Raw genomic sequence first — 20,616 nt, 5'->3', positions numbered from 1 at the left:
TGATTATGATGATTAAGAACAACATTAACATCAAGAATATTATCTTCTGTTGTCTGAGTCTCTCTCTCTCTCTCTCACTCATGGTATTTTTTTCTTCTCTCCCTCCCTGTGATCAGTAGAGAAGAAGGAAAAAAGTTCTGAGTCTCTTCAAGTTCTTCAAGTTCTCATCATCATCATCAGAATTTCAGAACTTTTTTTTTATCTCATTCTGTGTGAGATGAATTCTGAAAATGCATTCTTACTCTTTCAAGCTCCACTGTTTTCATTCTCATCTCATTCTGTTCATCATTATCATCATGTTCATCTTCCTTCAACCATTTTGAACCTAAATTGGTTTGAATAATGAGAACATATTTTTTCTTTCTTCTTCTCATCCTTTCTCTCTCTCTTTCTCTCTCTCTTACACTTACTTTTTCACCTTTTTTCATCTTTTTTCATCTTCTCCATCATCATTATCATCTTTCCCACCCACTTTTTCCTACAAGATATTGAAATAATGGTGAAGAAATTTGAGAAAAATACTTTGTAAATATAGTATTCATATTGACCTAAATTTGTGAGTTCATTGGAAAATGAATTTTCAATCATCATTCTCACCTTAAAGGTATCTCTTTGTAGTTAAGCTCATTTATTTTCGTAGCATCTTCATCATCCTCCCAGTCGGATAATTTTTCATTATCTTTATCCCATTTTTTTTCCTCTTCTCAAATCAAGCCTTAAGTGTTTACTTACAAGAAAGAAAACTAATCAAACAATTGGATCAAAAGTAACATGTCGAGAATTCAATTCCAATAAAAGTTTCAATCGATTCCAATTCTATTGATATAAATATCATTTTTATCATCTATCCATAGCTAGCAATTTCAAATACTCTTTCAAATCATCATCTTCATCATCATCCAGCTCTCATCGTCATTCAAACAATAACCTAAACTTAACTGTTACCTTTTAAAATTGTAATTTATTATCTCAGGTAAATTGATAAATGAGATGAATCAATTATATAATCACTATCACTTTCATCTTTACGCTTCGATTCACTGATCATTGATAATAAACTATATAAATGGGGAAAACAATTTAATCATCATGATGATCATGAATGATTATTATTAACATTACTCATATCAATATTTTGTATTATTGATGAGACAGAAAATGATAATAATAATCATGCATCAAGTAAAATGAGAAGACACCTAATATTATATATTGGATAACAATGAATGAAGCAAAAAAAACAACACAACAAAGATGTAACCAAGAAGATGAGGATGATAAAGGATGACGATGACTAAACAACCGGATATGTAATTATCATTGAAATTAGAAAGATTATCTTTTACTTTTCAAGTTTGATAATGAAGAAAATGAAAGAGAGAGAGAGAGAGAGAGAGAGAGATAAAAGAAAAGACAAAGAAAAAGATTAATGAAGTAATAATGATGAAGAAGGTAAATCAAATTGAATCCAATCATTGAGCTCATTATCATGCAAAAGATAATCATCAAATAGCATGGGAATTACATAGACAATAAATAACCTTAACCAATTGTATTTTTTATCTCCGCTGTCTCTGAATAATATTTCATGTTGGTGGATGAATTTTTTGTTTCCATGTTCACTTCGCAAAACTTTTGACTCTTTTTCATATATAAATTTATTAGTATTTGCCTTATTATATTCATGGATATTCTAGTATATATGCTACTAGTACATGTTATTCAGAAATTCTGAAATCCCTTGAATAACGGTGAACACACAACCATGAAAAGAGGAAAAGTGGATGAATCCATGTTGATTAAAATTTGTTTATCTTTTCTCTCTCTCTCTCTCTCTCTCTTGTCATCATTTGATTCAATATTGTAATCAAAAGGTTTCTCCTTTATTCCGTCTCATCCAATTGCCATTTCAAACGTGCTCTCAACTTATTTTTGTCTATTCAGTTGATGATATTTTTTTCTTCTCTGTTTTGGTTTTCATCCTGATCCTCGGGATCATGTTTTGGTTATCATTGTATCTTCATGGACTTTGATGACATGGAGACGCAAAGTCCTCATTATTTTTATCTCTGAGATTTTCGGTCAAAACTTATTTCCCAAAATATTCAAGATAAAACCCATAGAGTGTAAAGTTTATCAATTTTCACTCCCAGTGAGTTTTTCATCTTCATCTGATTTCAGTTCCTATGAATCGTTTTGTAGTCTAATATTACATGAGATAAATAACATTGGCATTATGTTGCTGTCTTCTTCTTCTCATCATCATCATCATCATGTCGTTGTTTTTGGTTTTATTTATATCAAAATTCATTTATAAACAATATTATCAAGTGTTCACCTTAGTTTAGTGATTTTTTTTTCTTCAAATCGTTTCACTTGATTCTTGGAACTTTTTATCTGATAAAATCCCATGAGAAATTTTCAGAACTTATTTCTCCTTCTATGATATTGAACAAATTTGCAGTTTTTTGGTTTGCAACAGAAAATGAAAAAAAAAGGTGAATTGGGAATGAGAAAGATGAAAAGGAAAAGGGAGGAGAAGAGGATGAGGATGAAGAAGATGAAATTGAAGATGAGTTTTTATAGATTGGTTAAGAAAACGTTATTTCAATGGTTTGCTTGATAATCAGATTTAAAGTGAATTAAAGGTAGCTTCATCTTCATCATCTTCATCTTCATCATGTTGTTTATTTTCAGTTTGAAATTCTCATGATACTCTCATGTCTTCTAATGGCCATCCAAGGAGTATCATCATCATCATCTGAACAAGAATTTTTTGCTTCTTTAGCTTCTTTTTCAGATTCTTTTCTATTTTTCCTCTGTCTCTCTCTCATCTTGTTCATCTTCATCAGACGTTTTTTTATACTTTCTGCTTACCAACAATCTTATCCTGAAATTATCTCATCATTTTATCCAGTAGTTAATATTATTACCAACTGACCTCTGGTACCTATTAACTCATCAATAATTATCATTATAATCATCATCATTATTATTACCAACTCGTAAGCAACTTTAGCTCAATGAAAACATAAATAAAACAAACTTTCAAGTCAACCTGAATTCAAGTAACTCAACAGTAATGGGACTAATTAGAGATATGATTACAATTAAGGTTTTCTTACATAATATAAGAGGAGCAATGAGATGAGCGGAAAAATTAGATGGAAGAGAGGGAGAGAGAGAGAGAGATAGAGAAAGAGAGTGAGACTGAATGATGATCACCATCATGGTGATGACGATAAGAAAGTTAGATTTGAGACTGACTTTGTTTCAAGATAAATTAATGGGTGAATGTAAATTGTGCTGAGATGATAATGATGCGGATGAAGTTTTCCTCATCCTAGAAGGTTATTTTTTCAGTTTCAAAGATCTGAAGGTTTTCCCACCCACTTTCCTTTTCTCTCTTGTTCATGATGTTTTCTCATATTCTCAAAAAAAGCAAAGGTAAATGGAGACAGAATCAGTTGCTTCAATTTTCATCAACTTTTCATGGAGAGAGAGAGAGAGAGAGAGAGAGAGAGAGAGAGAGAGAGAGAGAGAGAGAGAGAGAGAGAGTGAGGAAAAATAAAATCCCAACAAGAGTTTGAAGAAAGAGGAGGAAGTGGAGGATGATGATGATACTGATCATCGTCATCATGGCGATAGTGGTGGTGATGGTGGAATAGGAAATAGATTGATAGATAGAAAGATAAATGGAAACTGAAACAAATGAAATGATCAGAAGGAGATGAAGAAGAAGAGTAAAAACCGAAAAGAGATGAATGAAGGTGGAAGATAAATGTTAAGGTAAAGTGTATGTTTTTATATATATGAAAAGAGACAAAGATGAAGATAAAACTGAGCAGAATGAAGATCATGATGATGAAGAAAAATCTTGAAACTTTTTCCTCTTATTTTAGGAACTTTTCTATTTTTTTTTCTTTATTCTTTTTGCCCCCAAACCTTTTGTATCGATTTTGTTAAACTTGTGATTTCGGTTTATACTCTTATTGTTATCATTCATTTTAAAATGGTGGTAAAAATCACAAAGGTATAGTTACTATCATGATATTGATCATGTTATTATATCAATCCCATAGAATCCAATCTGGACATGAATACGAATTGAAGTTTCGTTGAGCATTTCTTAGGAATTTCAGTTTTTCCAAACAGGGAAAAAGCAAAAGAAGAAAAATTTCTCATCTCAACATTAATCAGATGATTTTCTACATTTGCTCTTGAATCTTTTTCATTTCATTTCATTTTTTTTCTTCTTTTTTCCAGAAGATAAAAAAGAAAAGAAAAGAAAAATTCTCTCCTGGGTTACAGGGAGGGAGATGATGATGATGATAATCATGATAGAAACAAATAAAGATTAGAAATTGAGAGAGAAACAGATAAAGTTGAAGTGGTATAAAAGGCTATGGGTGAGAGAGAAAGAGCAAAGTTCTGAGAGTAAAATAATAATTCTGATGAGATAGAATCTGAATCAACATGCAAAGGTAACATTTGGATATAAATGATAAACGATTGGAGGGAAAACTATTCCTTCCCATCTCGTAATCGTAAATATATATTGTGTGGTATTTGAATAATTGTTGCGGTTAAAAGGTAAACAATTTGGGTTACAGAAGAAGAGCAAGAAAGAGGAAAAGGAAAGAGAAAAGATGAAGATGAAGATGAGGATGAAGATGAAAAAGCAAAACAAGATTAAGGTTTCAGATGTATTATATTGAGAATAAGCGATTCCACTGGATTGAGAAGTACCAACATTCACCAGGGTAGAGATAAATTACAATAGACCATTAACAGTTAGTTTATCCTTTTTGCTTCTCACTTGAAGATTATACTTAAGGATATTACAGGGAGTGAATGAGTGAGCTGATGAGAGTGATGAAAAGTTAGTCAAGAAGATAGAAGTTGTCAAGGGAACGAAGAAGGGATGAAGATGAAGATGATGGAGAGAGAGAAAGTAAAATAGTCATTGGATGTTGATTGTCAAGGGAAAATAAAGGTTAACTCGAGGAAAGTTGTGAAGATAAATATCTAAGGAAAGATAAAGTTAAAAGAGACTAACAGTTAGACAAGAAAAAAAAGATGAGGATGACGAAAGATGATGCTGAGTGGGAGAAGAATGAAAAAAAAAGTAAAAAGAATATAATATTTTCGTATGAATTGATGTTAAAAAGAGCAGTGGAAAAAGATGATGATAGAAAGAGAAAAAGAGAAATGATAAAGATAAAAGATATTTAAGGGATGAGGAGGAAGATGATGAGGATGAATTTGATAGAGATGCTAAGGATGAAGATGAACCGATAGCAATTCAATTTAACAGTGAATAACAAGAAATCAATGATCTCGATGGCAAATCTTTCGGAAATCTCACTGTGAAGATTATTTATTATTTTATGGTGACTATTGGTAAGAAATGAACACAGTGTAAAGGATCAACAAGGATGAGGAGAAAAGAGAGAGAGAAAAAAAGTCAAAATGATAAAGATGACGAGGATGAGGATAATGTGGATGAGAGAGAAAAAGAGAAGACAAAAAAGTATAACGGCTCAATGAATATCTTTCATCATCATGATCATCTCTCTCTCTCTCTCTCTCTCTCTCTCTCCCACTCAGCATTATATCCTCTCTTTTAGCAAATCATAACTTTAAAAAATCATTTAATAGTTAGAACCTCTCTCATTTTCTCCCACCACCAGCATCCTCATCATTTTCCTCCTACTCTGTCTCAACTAATATTCTGATTTTATTATCATGAAAAAACAACAGAAAATGTTGAAATTAAATTAAATCAATGTAACCCAGAAAAACAAAGTCACTGATGAGTTACTATTGAAATTATATAACATTATTAGTACATTATTCATGATGTAAAAGTTTTTGGGTTGACAAAACCAGGAAGAAAAATAATTTATATTATTTGAAGGGGTTTTCTTATGATTTATTGGGGAAATTTACGTCTTTTAAGAGACAAAAGGAATAATTCAGACTAACAAATTCGAAGATTGGACCTGCCCTTCAATAATCAGGTCAGTTCAAGTTCGATACAGGACCACTCTATGAGTATGTGAATTAATCTAACTATGATTTGAATTTAAGTTCAAGATACTTTATTGAATTTTAATGTGAACTAGTTAAGAAATGAAAATTAACTGTTAACTTCTTATCTCTCATTGTGTCCTTTTATACAAAGATACATAAGATGTCAGAAGTTGATTAAATTGGGGGGAGATACAATATAAACGGACTGGTTTGCTTAATCAGACTTTTGTCTGTTGATACAATCAAGCTTAAGCTTAATCCAGCTAATCAGTACAAAGATAGTTAAAGCTTTGATAAATTATTAATCTTTGATTAATAATGGTTTACAAAAAGAAAGAGAGTTTGTTTCTCTTACTCAAATTGGCACTTTTAAGAGTGTTTAAGCTTTAGCTTATCTAAGCGTTAAGACAATAGAAAATGTAATTAAAATAAAATCAAAAAGTTAAAGAAAATTAATTAAATGAATGATTAAAATATAAAAAGTAAGCCACACCAATTGTTGGTGGGTTCAATTTTTCCACCCTTCACATCCGTGGACCATGATTAAGAAATCTCATCAACACTTGGTGACTGATTCTTCGGGATCTTGGTTCCGGTGCTTGGTTTGATTCTTCAGAATTCATCTCTGGGCTGTATCTACGTGTGGGATAAAACAAATCTCGTCGCACTTGACTTGAGGGGTAATCGTTTCCACTTCCGTGTACAATTAATGAACCACTTGATTGAGTTGAAGTTGAAGCTTCTGGGGGAGAACTGGTTGTTGACATATATAATAAATGATCATCCTCAGGAACAATTTCAGTTGCACTTGATTCTTCAGAATCATTGGTTCTCTGGGAATCGGGAATTTCAGAAAGAATTACAGTTTGTTGGGAATCAGAATTCGAAGATTCAGATTTAGGTGATTCCAATGGTGAATCAAAACTGATTAATTCTTTTGCTCTCGGAGGAGTCTGTTGAATTGGTGATGGAAGAGATCGTCTTCCGGGTGAGTTGTTGACACTTGAGGCTCTTGATGAATGAGTGTTGGTGGTAACAGCGGGTGAAGCACAAATATGTGAATCAAACGACGGAACTATCCGTGAACCATGATTGTAATACGACCAATCTTGTGGCCATTCGGCTTTACCAGAATTTACTAATTCATCGTACTTCTTATAAAGTCTTGAGACTTCTTTGTTGTTACAAGTTTGAGCTGAGTTGGCAAAATGGATTCCATCTTCAAGGAATTCACATCGATCTTCGATCGCTTTCCATGCGCTCATGTAGAGTTTCATGGCGGTTATGGCTTCAATGCCGGGCGAATGAGGACCTCCAGGGATTACGAATCCACCGAAAAGAAGGAATGAGATTAGAGACAACGAAGCTGGTTGCGTGTACAACGGGGAGAAGTATTGGTTTACGTCTCGAATACGAGGCTTTAAGGTCTCAATTTCTTCATTTTCAAGATCTAAAGATCTTAACAGGTTGATTATTCCAGCGCCAATAATTTGAGAAGCACAGGCAAAATAAGTTAACACTTGATCTCTAACTGAAGTTAGATTTTTGCCATGTTTTAAATCTTCAAATTTCAATCCATGGAATCGAGTATCCATTCGGGCGATATGATGATGCTGGACGAGGGTTTCATAGACAACATCTAATTTACCATCCACGATGATGACCCATATTGGTCTTGGTGCCAATACATGACCTTCACGTCTTCGATATTCATTGATTCGACAGTACGCTGCATGTATGGAGTAAATTGTTTCAGGATTTGGATGTTGTTGAACATTATTCATGATTTTCTCTTCAATTGAGCTTGGAAGAGCTGGTAAGTTGATTGTTGTTAACGTTTTAAAACGATACGAGGCTGAAGCTTGTCGATTCTTTCGGACAACAGCTTTTTCAAGATTTTGGATTGGAGCGGGTTCATCGAAGTTTCTAAAGGAACGTAAAGATGGGAACCATTGCATGATATTTTCCGAAACAATCTTTTTTCGTTCTTCGCTTAAGCGATTGAGGGGGTTAATCCTAATAAAAGGTACTTCGATATCTGGTACATCAGGTGAGGGACTAACTTGAGCTCTTTCTCGCCTTGGTCGAGGTTTACCTTGGGCTATTTTAAGCCACTCTTCTGAATCATCGATCAGATATTGAGGGACTGACGACCATCGATGAGTCCTTGGTCTTGATCCATAAGGAGGAACTTGACGCTTACCAACTGTTGGATCGAATCCAATCGTTTGAATATATTCTTCAGCTTCTCCTAAAGGATATGTGGGGTCTATTTTCTTTTTGTAATTTTCCCAAAAATTCAATCTCAGATTAGTGAAACTGCGAATAGTAGTTGGAGCCATCATTGGATCATTTGGATTTTCTTCTTTAGCGTTCATTAAACAGGCATAAACCTCAAGGTTTTCTTTGGTTCTTCCTTCATGGGTATCATAAGATATCGGCAATCTTTCAGGAATTGATTTAAGATGCGGAGGGAAGAAATTAAATAGTCTTTTAGGACCTTCACTTAGTTCAGCACGAGTTTGTCCAGTTTTAAATAAATGAATGGACTCTAAATCAATCTCGTGACGGAAAAGTCCAAGTCGACAGTTTTTCTCGTGTTTAATGAAGTCATCAGGCTTGACATCAGCGTAACAATGTGTACGACGGCAGACAAATTTACTCTTACAATACTCTGAGTAAGTGTTTGATGAATCAACTTTTCCAAATGTTGAGTAATCATCAGTGGTTGCTGCTCTGAAGGCACATTGAGGGATTAAACAAAGAAATTTGTTTGGTTGATCAATAGGAATCAACTTTAAGGTTGGCACTAATTCTCTAAGGAATTCGATACACAATCGACAATACCACTTTCGACATCCAGTACAACAATGAGGGTTCAATGAAATTTGTTCACATAAGTGACATCGAATTTCTTTTTCGATTAGCTCTAAGGCTTCATTGATGACATTGGCTTTTGAAATTCCTCTTGGAATCTTGGGTAATGGAATCGAGAAAATTGATTTATCGTGGTACAAATTTAAATATAACTTCTCACGAATCAGCTTTTCAAATTTCTGTTTGATTTCTGAGAAAGTTTGAGCTTTCTGGTCGATTTGTTTCTTAATTTGTTGGTATCTTTCGATTGACCAATACTGTGGAATTGGGCCAGTGGGCAATGGGTTTGGATATTCATCCTTATCAAAGAAATGATCAGATGGGAGAGGATAACGATTAGTTTTCACTTCCTTTGGGCTCTCATTTTGTTTAGACAAATTTTCTCTACTTGAAGAGTTTGAGCTCGTAGTTGAGGGAACTGGAGATGATGGATTGTTCATTTTCTTCTTTGAATTAGTTGAACTGCACGATTCACTTGACGAAGATCTTTTAAGAGATGAGTAGATCGGAGTTGTGGTTGATCTTTCACTTTTACACTTGTAATGTTCTCCTGGCCGAAAATTGGCTTGACCTTTATCTTGGGGGTAACGAGTTTCTTTAAGGAAAATCGGAGAATCACTTCTATGAAGATGAGTATCAGCTCGAAAAGTCGAGGTTGAAGGTCGATCAGGGTTAAAATTAAATTGTTCACCAGTTACAAGAGTACAAGTTAATTGTCGAGAGTCAATTTGAACTGAAGGTTGATCACTTTGGTCCATTGTTTTTATATCAATTTGATTGTCGCACAATTGAAGACAAAAGCAGAAGCTTTTAATAGCTGATTTTTCACTTGTGATGATTAATTTATAACTAAAGTTATAAAAAGCTAAATTGTTGACAACACAATTAAACAATTTGATTAATTTATCAAAATTAAAATAATCAATATTTAAATAATTAATAATAATTCTTAAGAATTGATCTCTAATTTCAATACAAATCTTAAGATTGTTGACTTGACACTTGTTGGTTTTGAAATGAAAATTCGATTCGAATTTAATTGGAAGAGAAAATGGCGGCGCTTCTTGTTGCCAAGGGTCAATGTGGAAGCCGATTTTGAGCTTTTCACATAAGTCGGTTTCAATTTTTTCTTCTTGATTGTCAATTGTAAAACAATGGTAAAGGATAAACAAATTTTGATCGGTGATTAATTGTCTTTTTGATCGTGTGAACGGTTTATCATCATCATTTAATGTTGATTGTGAAGTGATTAGCTTATCAGCGCTTAATCTAGTTTTCTTTTTACAATTTAAGTTGTTTTGTGTGGTTCTTGTGATTTCAACTGTATCAGAATCTGTATTGACTTTTGACTCTTCATCATCAATTTGATTAAAATCATCATTGTTGGGATTAATTAAATCAGAGGATAAAGTAGGATTATCATTTGTATTAACAATTTCATCTTCTTGAGAAGGTAAGTCTAGATTTTCATTTTCTAGATAAGTGTCTGAGTTGAAATAATTGTCTCTGATTTTTGTCATTTTTTCTGTTACTTCAGATTTATAAAGTTTTGTGTTAGAAACATTGACTTTAATGACTGTAAGGTCTTCTAAATCCAAAAGGATTAAGCATCCAGATCTATTACCTAAAAGTAAATAGGGACCTAAGTAAGCATTTCTTATCTTTTTGCTAAATTGTTTGTCTACTGACTCATTTTTAACACAAATGAAATCTCCTTCTTTATAAGGTGATTGGGGGTGAAGTTGTTTTAATCTGTTGATTTGATAATTTTGTTGGGCAATTAATCTTGCATGGGCTAATTTTCTAGCTTGTTCAGAATTTACTGAATTGTCGGGAAATAAGGAATGACGTTGTCAATTGGTTTGATTGGGTGTTTACCAAAAACGAGGTAATAGGGACTAAATCTTGTGATTTTGTGGATTGAGGTATTGATTGCGAAGACTGAAGCTTCTAAACCATAAGGTAAATCTTTGTTATCGTGGGTTAGACAATAAGTTCTCAATCTTTCTGCGATTGTTCTGTTGTGTCTCTCTACTATTCCCTGCGACTGTGGGTGATATGGGGTAGAGGTTGAATGTTCAATTCCATATTCAGTTATGAATTCAAGGAAAGCATCAGAAGTAAAATTGGTTCCTAAATCAGTTTGAATTGATTTTGGAAAATTGAAAACATGAAAAATTGATTTCAAGAATTTTATAACAGTTTGAGCTGTTTGGTTCAGGGTTAGTTTTGCAAAACAGAATCTTGATAAAGTGTCAATCAGAACAAGAATATACTTTTTGGAGTAATTTACCGTTATCGGTCCTTGCACGTCTAACTCAAATCTTTGAAAGATTTCTGTTGGAATTGGTTTTTCACCAGGATCAACATAGATCACATTTGCTGGTTTTGCAAGTTGACACACTTGACAATTGTTGCACAGTTTCTTTACCTCATCATAGAGATTTTGACACCAATATCTTCTTGATATTTGTTCAGCGGTTTTTTCGGCTGCAAAATGTCCTCCAATTGGTGTGTGGTGAAAGTATCTGAAAATATCTTGTAGAATTTTTGAATCAATTACAACTCTTGTTGAGAATGGAACATGTTTATCTTTTCTGTAGATTAGATCATCTCGAAGACAATATTTTCTTGAGGTAATTGGGTCTTTATCCAAAAGAGATTGTTTAATTTTGGTTAAATTTGGATCAGTTTGTTGATGAAGACGAATTTTCTCTTTCCATTGATATAAGTCAATTTTGTTATTGACATTTTCATCAGGGTGATTATTTGTTGTTTCTGAGTTGATTGTATAAGCGATTAACTCAGGCTCTTTAAAGCTAAACAATAGGTTTTCTAAGCCAAAATTTACCACGTTGAGACCAATTTCATAAAGGTATTGATCTTCATGATCGAAGCAATAATTTTGTAGGTAGAGTCGATCCAGAAATTCCTCTTCAGGGTCGATCGTCTTTCTGTGATCCCATTCCTTAAGGAATCGAGTGAAACAATCAGGAGCATGGGATATACCTTTTCGGTAGACCACTTTAAATCTCATAGCAGATAACATAATTGACCATCTACATAATCGTGAATTTTTAAACGATAATTTTGTGAGAGAACAGAGAGCGTGATGATCGGTCTCGATCAAAAATTCGTCACCTTCTAAGTAATGTCGATACTTAACTACACCAACGTAAATTCCAAGAAGTTCCTTTTCGGTAACTGTGTAGTGAATTTGATGCCTTTTAAGCTTTTGAGAGTAAAAACTTACGGGTTGCCAATCTTTAATGTCTTCTAAGGGACAATCAGAATCGTAATTCTCTGAATCTTTATCTTCTTGCAGTAAGATTCCGGCAACTGCTTGATCAGATGCATCAGCACTGATTTTTCGTCTTAAGACAGGATCATAATGGACTAACATAGTCGTTTTGATTAGCGCTTCTTTTAGCTTATCCAAAGCCTTTTTATCATCAGGTAAAAGACAGAATCGTCTTTCCTTTGAAACGAGTCGGTATAAAGGGGCTGCAATTGTTGAAAAATTTGGTATATACCTTGCGAAATAGTTGAAGCATCCCAATTGTGATTGTAATTCACGGACTGTTCTTGGGTAGGGTAATTGTTTTACCACGTCGACCTTTCTTGGGTCAGGTTTTATACCATTTCCTGTTACAATATGTCCAAGGAGTAGAATTTCAGGGAATCCTAACTTGCATTTTTCCACTTTAACCTTAAGGTTGTATTGTTTGAATCGATCTAGAACTTTTCTAGTGTTTTCGATTAACTCGTCGAATGTTTTTCCAATTACCGGTACATCGTCAAAGTATCCGATACATTCGCGAAATTGAAGTCCATCCAAGACTTGATTAATAAAGTTCTGAAAAATGAACGGAGCGGAGCTTAAACCCATGGGGAGTCTTTTATATTGGAACTTTCCAAATGGTGTAACAAACACTGTTTTCTCTCGCTCTTCAGGGGGTAACTCGATTTGGTGGTAGCCTTGGGCTAAATCGAATAAGTTGAAATAGTTTCCACCGCGAACCAATTCAAGGCAATCGTCAACTCTAGGCATTGGGTGTCTTGGGACATTAGAGATACGATTGAGACAACGATAGTCTATAACCATGCGGTGTGAGCCGTCCGGTCGTGGTACCATGATAACAGGTGAGCCTCCTGGGGCCTTTGAGGGTTCTACGATGTTAGCATCGATCATTTCTTGAACCAATTGTTTTAGTTCAGCTCTTTTTTCTGGACTTAGAGCATATGGCTTTTGATAAGGTACTGGATTACCTTCTAAGTTGATGTCAACTGGACAAATTTTTGCTGGTACGAAACCAATGTCGTGTTTGCTTTTTGAGAAGCAATCGATGTATTCGTCGATTAATTTTAACAGGCTATTCTGTTGTTCAACTGGCAAATTTTTGTTAACTCGATCAAATGCTTTTTTCAGCATCGGGTTTTGTAACAACTCAAGTTGTTCTTGTTCGTGAATATCTCGAACTGCCATTAGATAATTTTGATTACCAAGTTTAAGCTTGTAAGCTTGTTTGTTTTGTTTATCAATGATAAAATTGCTGAAGGGATTGTTTTCATTTTCTTTTTCTTTTAACAGAATTGATGATATAATTGTTGTTACCATCAGCCATTGCATTCATAGCGGCATTTAGAATTACTGTGTTTTCGTTGTTATTGACGAATCTGAATAGGAAATTTGCATCATAAGATTTTCCATCGGGAGTTTCTTTCACTTGGATTGAATATTCTTCTCCATCACTTTTAAAAGTTGTATAATAAAGATGCATAAATGAATTACCAATGAGACATTGAGGTTCAAAGTTTTGACAAATTTGAATCTTTAAGATTCTCGTTTCATCCATTTCCGGATGTTTTATCATTGCAAAAGCAAATCCAATTGAGTTTAAAACTGAGTTTGAAACTATTCCTTTAAGGGAACGATTAAAATAGTTAATTTTAACACCAAGTTCTTGAGCAATTCCAATGTCAAGAGCAGATATTGTTGACCCTGTGTCAAGCAATACTAATCCATCTCGCACATATTGTTTATCGGGTGTAAACAACTTAAAATTAACGGTTGGCATGTGTTTCAGATGATGGAAACCGAGCTGTGTTAGCTTTGGTGTTTGGTCATTAATTGCCCATACGTGGTCATTTTGACGTATGGCTGTTGTAGTCGGTTCGACCACTTGTTGTTCAGGCTGAACGTAATTAACTGGAGCATTTTGTTGCTCTTGTGGTTGTTGATTCGAAGAGGTTGAAGCCTTAGCTTTATTTCGCTCATCATTTTGCTTTCTGTAGCATTCGTCGGTATTATGGTTGTTCTTTTTACATCGCGAACACCATTTATTTCTACCTTGACGTTGAGGTTGATCATTACCACTTAAAATTTTGTTGAGGTTGGAATTCATATCATTCCTGGGTTTGTTGTTGTTCTCACCTTTAGGTGTTGGTCTTGTTGGCTTTCTAATTTGCCTTTGTTGTTCAAGAAAATCATGATGTTTTCTTATTAGAACATTGAAGATTTTATCTTCTGACTCATTTGCTCCTAAAGTATAAACTTCATTTCGTATATGACGGGGAATCTGGTTCAATATCGTATTGATGATAACTGGTTCTGTTACCTTACCGAGTGACTTATTTATCTTAATCTTAAGATTTTGAAGAAATTCGGATGGATGTTCCTCTAGTCGATATCGATAATTGGTGAGTTCAAAATGAGCTGCATATTTCATTGATGGACAATTGAGCTTCTCGTTGAGAGCTTCTAGATATTGATTGTAATCAGTTATATCTGTTGATATGGTTTGAGCCATTGACAATAATTCGTGCGCCATTGCTTTTTTGAAACACCTTAATTTTGTTTCATCATCAACCTTTTCATGGGTTAATCTAGCTCGTGTCTTCATTACCCATGCTGTCATGTCCTCACCTCTTTTGAATTCGGGTATTTCGGGATCTCTTTTAATTGCTTGGGCAAATTCCATGAGACTATTGGCTAGCAACTGGTTATTGTTCTCGGGAACTTGAATTATTGGTTGTATGATGGGTGAATTTGGTCGAATGGTTTCAACACGGATTTCGTCTTCGATCTCAATACCGATTGCATCCAATGCATCCTTGAGTCTCCTTATAGAGCTGATTGGTAGTTGTAGTAATGAGAGTTCACTGTGGGTGATTGCTCCCAATGATGCTTCATCTCGCCCGATTTTTGTGAGTACTGTTTGTATCTCATTTTCGGACAAACCATAAGAACGGAAAACTGTGATCCATTCAGGCATAAGTTGATTCTTCACATCACTTAAATTAAATGCACTAATTTCATCTTCACTGAAATTTTCACCAAGTAACATTATGTTGGTTTTTATAGCACAAATAAGTTTCTTCTTAAGAAGAAAAGTTGGTGGAATTTCTATTTTCCATAATTCTAATATATCTTTGATATCATTAGATGTAGCACTTGAAATAGTTGGATCAGCCATATTTAACTGTCGTTTTCTTCTGGTGATCATAGATGAAAAATTTCACACACGGAATAAAATGATCCTGCCTGGGTCGCCAAATGAAGGGGTTTTCTTATGATTTATTGGGGAAATTTACGTCTTTTAAGAGACAAAAGGAATAATTCAGACTAACAAATTCGAAGATTGGACCTGCCCTTCAATAATCAGGTCAGTTCAAGTTCGATACAGGACCACTCTATGAGTATGTGAATTAATCTAACTATGATTTGAATTTAAGTTCAAGATACTTTATTGAATTTTAATGAACTAGTTAAGAAATGAAAATTAACTGTTAACTTCTTATCTCTCATTGTGTCCTTTTATACAAAGATACATAAGATGTCAGAAGTTGATTAAATTGGGGGGAGATACAATATAAACGGACTGGTTTGCTTAATCAGACTTTTGTCTGTTGATACAATCAAGCTTAAGCTTAATCCAGCTAATCAGTACAAAGATAGTTAAAGCTTTGATAAATTATTAATCTTTGATTAATAATGGTTTACAAAAAGAAAGAGAGTTTGTTTCTCTTACTCAAATTGGCACTTTAAGAGTGTTTAAGCTTTAGCTTATCTAAGCGTTAAGACAATAGAAAATGTAATTAAAATAAAATCAAAAAGTTAAAGAAAATTAATTAAATGAATGATTAAAATATAAAAGTAAGCCACACCAATTGTTGGTGGGTTCAATTTTTCCACCCTTCATATTAAAATGCTTGGGTAAACTTGATCATCCTCATCATCTTGATCTCTCTCTCTCTCTCTCTCTCTCTCTCTCTCTCTCTCTCTCTCTCTCTCTCACCGCATCCCTAATTTCATCCTCATCCTTTACTTTTTTTCATTTCTCTGTATGATTGTGATTGCGTTTTTTTTGCCTGTATATTTATTTGTTTGCATAAAAGATGAACCTCATTACATTGTTTTGCTGCAGAAAATGCAATAAAAATGTTTATCATGTTAATAATACAATTTGATTGATAGATTGAAGAAAATGTAATAATTTTCTGCTCCATCTTCAAGTTACAAGATGAGCAAGAAAAATAAAAACGATAAACAAAATGTTTTCACAATAAACAATCACCTTGAGGGGATTTTGCTTGTTACACTAAACTCAAACTCTTCACTGTGTCAACCCTTAACCACCCTCAACATTGTATTATAATATTGTACATATAAATATACATCTATTTATTGTATTATATTATATATGCTCTGAGTATTAATAACATCATCAATCCTTTTCAATTACACAAATTGATTTTGATTATATTTGATAAATCATCATGAGGTGATGGTTATAATATTATGGTCGTGGTGGATTATTGATTGGAAGATTATTTTGTTTCAATGTTTTACTTTGATTGTTTGGTTTGATTTTTCTTTGCTTCTATCTCATATCATGATGATGAGAAGAAGCCGAAACCGATACTCAATCGATAATATTCATTTTTGGGACATCCATCATGGTGAATCCATGATAATCTTAGTTCTGAGTAGAATTGGATAATAATAATAATAATAATTGATTCTTGTACTTTGTTGTTTCCATTTTCAAAAATATAATATTATCATGAAAGTTTTGTCTTGTTCTTGTTTGTTGTTGTTGTTTTTTTTTATATTATCGTTTGAAATGATGAACTTAAATGTATCTGATTTTATGGTTGATTGGATTAGCTTTGAAATTACTGTGACTTTATTCAGATGATTCTTGGTGATGATGAGGAAAAAGATAAAATGAACAGATGCACATCATCATTGTCATCTGGTTGATTCTGTGATTTCTGATGGATGATTGAGGTTACTCACATTGAAAATGGAACCAACTGAATTATTCTGAACTTTTCTTTCCCAATTCTTGTCAGGATCTCTCGCTCTCTATTGTCTTCCTCATCTTCATCTCTTGTTTCATCCACTCACTTTCTATCTTTCTCTTTCTTTTTTCTCATCATCATCATCAAACTGATCATCTTCATGATCGTCATTCTTGGTATTTTCATTTGATATCAGATTACATCAATCACGATTTGAGAATCGCCTCCTTACACCAACATCAAAAGCAATTTAAAAAGGATCACATGACTGATAGATTTCATATAACAGTAGTTGCAAGATGAAAAAAAAGACAGGGTGAGAGAGAGAGAGAATCATCATCATCATCATGGTCTTCTCACCATCATGATAAGTGAAATGAGTTTTCCATTCGAAAGGAAGAACAGAAAAATCATCTTTTCGTAATTTTCCCATTCTCATTCAGCTCTACTTTATATTATTATTATTTTCCATCCAAGGTAATATTCACTCTCTCTCTCTCAAGACGTTTTTTCTTCTGTTATGCTATCATCATAATGCTTATCCTCATCTTTATCTTCATGATCATCATCACAAGGTTATATTAGCCTGAAGATAGAAAAGAAAAACAAATCATCATGATCAAATTAAGCTGGAATGGTGTTGATGCTCAAGTTTTAACATGATAAACAAAAAAAAAGTTTCCATGGATAAAAGTTCAATATAAATATTATCATGTTTATGGTGTAAGAAAAGATGGAAAAACAAAAGCAACAAAATTATCATTACAAATATTTTTCTATTCCCACCTTACAGTTGATTCAGTAAATAATGATCATGATAATCACATGAAATTACAGTTAGGATTAGGTTTAGTTTACACTTGAATCAATATCAATGGTTTTGGTTTTTTTTATGTGCTCTCTTTGTTTCCATTGTTTTCATTGCCTGTAAATCAGATTCTTGAATCATTATCATCATCATCATGTTACTCACACAATTATATTGTTACCCATTAATTTAATTAGCCAATTACATGTGAACAGTGATTTAAAACTATTTATTAACATTGAAGCAAAAAACTAGAGAGAGAGAGAGAGAGAGAGAGAGAGAGAGAGAGAGAGAGAGAGAGAAATGGCAAAGATGAAGTGAAAAAAAACTCCAATCTCATGGAATCAGAATCAAAATCAGTTCGATAACGATTCATGATGAACATGATTCTTGATATGATGATGAAATATCAGAGAAACAAAAAGAAACAAAAAATTCAATTTATGTCTATTTCTCATTAGGTGAAAATGATAATAACGATGATTAAGATTATGATTAAGTTTGATTGTTATCGAGAAAAATATTGATACAATATTATATTGTTATAACATTTCGTGTTGCTTTACAGGGTAAAGTTTACTATTGATAGAGAAAAGTTTTCATCTTATTTTCGGCATTATTATTTTCGATATAATGAAGAGAAGAAGATAAAATCTTGTTTTTTTTCCTCGAATTTTTATATTATCATCTTTAGAACATTGTTCTAAAAAGGGGGAAGAGATGAGTGGACATAGATGAAGATGCTCATCCATCAATATTGTGTTTGCTCTTCCGTTTATCTTCATCTTTCTCTGTTGTCGATATCTCCAGATGAAGAAAAACTGTCGAGAATGGAACTTTTTTTTCTCTCTTTCACGAAAATTGTCATGGAAAAAGTTCTGACCAGTCAAGTGGAACTTTTTCATTTTCGATTGATAAGAAAAACTTTTTTCTTCTCTTTTTTGTCATAAAGTCCATGATGCTATTAAAATACTCTCACATACACACACACCATACACCTAAAAACATTCATTAACATGATGTGTTCAGTTATCAGGAGGGCGATGGTGGTGAAGTAAAAGTGGAAGATAGGAAAGATGAGAAGAGAGAGAGAGAGAGAAGAAATTTTCAGAATATTCTGAATGAGAGAATGAAAATTTCAGAGGTGGAAGAAAAAAATTTCCACTTGCATTGATATTCACTGAGATGAACAGTTTCGCTCAACTTTTCCTGATGATTATTCTTATTCCTGAGATCATTATCATGGAAATGATTATAATAATAATAATATGAACCAAATTTTCATCGTTTATCTTATTGTCTTAACATCAATCTGATAAATGATATAATGTATTTAATACAATGAGAAGAGAAACTTTCACCCACCTTGGTGGATGAAACTGATTACCTTGTCAGTGGAAACTTATACACAAACGATTCAAGGTGAAGATGGAGAAAAAATCATCATGAAAGAGGAAAAGAAAGAGAAAAGAAAAAAAAATATATTCTACCTTTTAGTTTTTACCATTGAGAACCATCATTAAATTGCTTCTGTTTTCTTCTTATGTCAAGAAGATCTTCCAACATCATCATTATCATTTTCATCTTCATCATTCTTCTTCTTCATCCTCATCCTCATCATCTGATTCTCTTTCTTAACATTAGGCATCAGTCCTCAAGTATCTCACCTTTATCTTCCTACTCAACAAGAACATGGAATATCACTTTTTGTTTCATTGAATATTGTAAACTAAAGTCTCATGTATCATGACAACAGAATCAGAACTCACAACGGCAAAGGAAAAAAAAAGAAAAGGAAAGAAAAACAAAGAGAAATTGTCATCTTCTTTTTACATTTTTCTCTCTTCATCTTCATCCCATTTTCCTGTACAAAGACGAGAGAGAGAGAGAGAGAGAGAGAGAGCAATGATAACATTATCATTATGATGAAACAAGAAAGAGAACGAAAAAAAAAAGATGAGCAAGCGAAATGTTTGCTACTGAATATCCTTGACATCACTTATAAGGTTTACCTGTGATCTTGTATAATGATGTGATATGATGTTAGACATTATTGTTGATACCTGAGTGTAATTTTCATTTCTGTTTCTTAGATTCTGAGATTTTGTTATATTTTCTTGATAATCTTCATCTTCTCAATCAGTAAATCAGATCATTTGGATGATGAAAATGATTATTATTATGATTACTATCATGAGAATAAATTCCGATGGTGTTGAATTTAAATTTTCCACCTTTTCTGATAATAATCTCATCACTTTTTATTGACTATTATTAAGTCAGAATATAATTTAATACATGATTGGCAGTATCAATGGGAAACTCAAACGATTATCTTGTTACCTTTGCTCGGGCCTTTTTATTGTATATCCAATTTCCCCTGTTATCTGTTGACAAGTTTCATTCATTTTCATGATGATATTTATCGTTATCATGATTTTTCATCGTCATCGTTTTTTTCCTCATTCTATATTGTTATATATTCTCATTGAGAGAGAGAGAGAGATTAAACTATTTTCATCCATGATGATGATGGTTACACAGGGTACAATGTATTTAAAAACGTCATTGAGTTTCCATGGAAGAAA

General features: G+C 33.1%; 1 protein-coding gene across 1 annotated transcript in view; it reads left to right on the top strand.

Annotated features, from left to right (window-relative positions):
• The window catches only part of LOC128397535 (nephrin-like), a 44,391-nt gene that overhangs the window by 2,857 nt on the left and 20,918 nt on the right, over nt 1-20,616 (top strand). The gene's annotated exons all lie outside the window — the stretch shown is intronic.

This window comes from Panonychus citri, unplaced genomic scaffold (assembly GCF_014898815.1).
Source record: "Panonychus citri isolate SS breed McGregor unplaced genomic scaffold, ASM1489881v1 Contig00033, whole genome shotgun sequence".
NCBI lineage: Eukaryota > Metazoa > Arthropoda > Arachnida > Trombidiformes > Tetranychidae > Panonychus > Panonychus citri.
The sequence above is the reverse complement of the archived record's forward strand: the minus strand, read 5'-3'. Positions and strand labels throughout refer to the sequence as shown.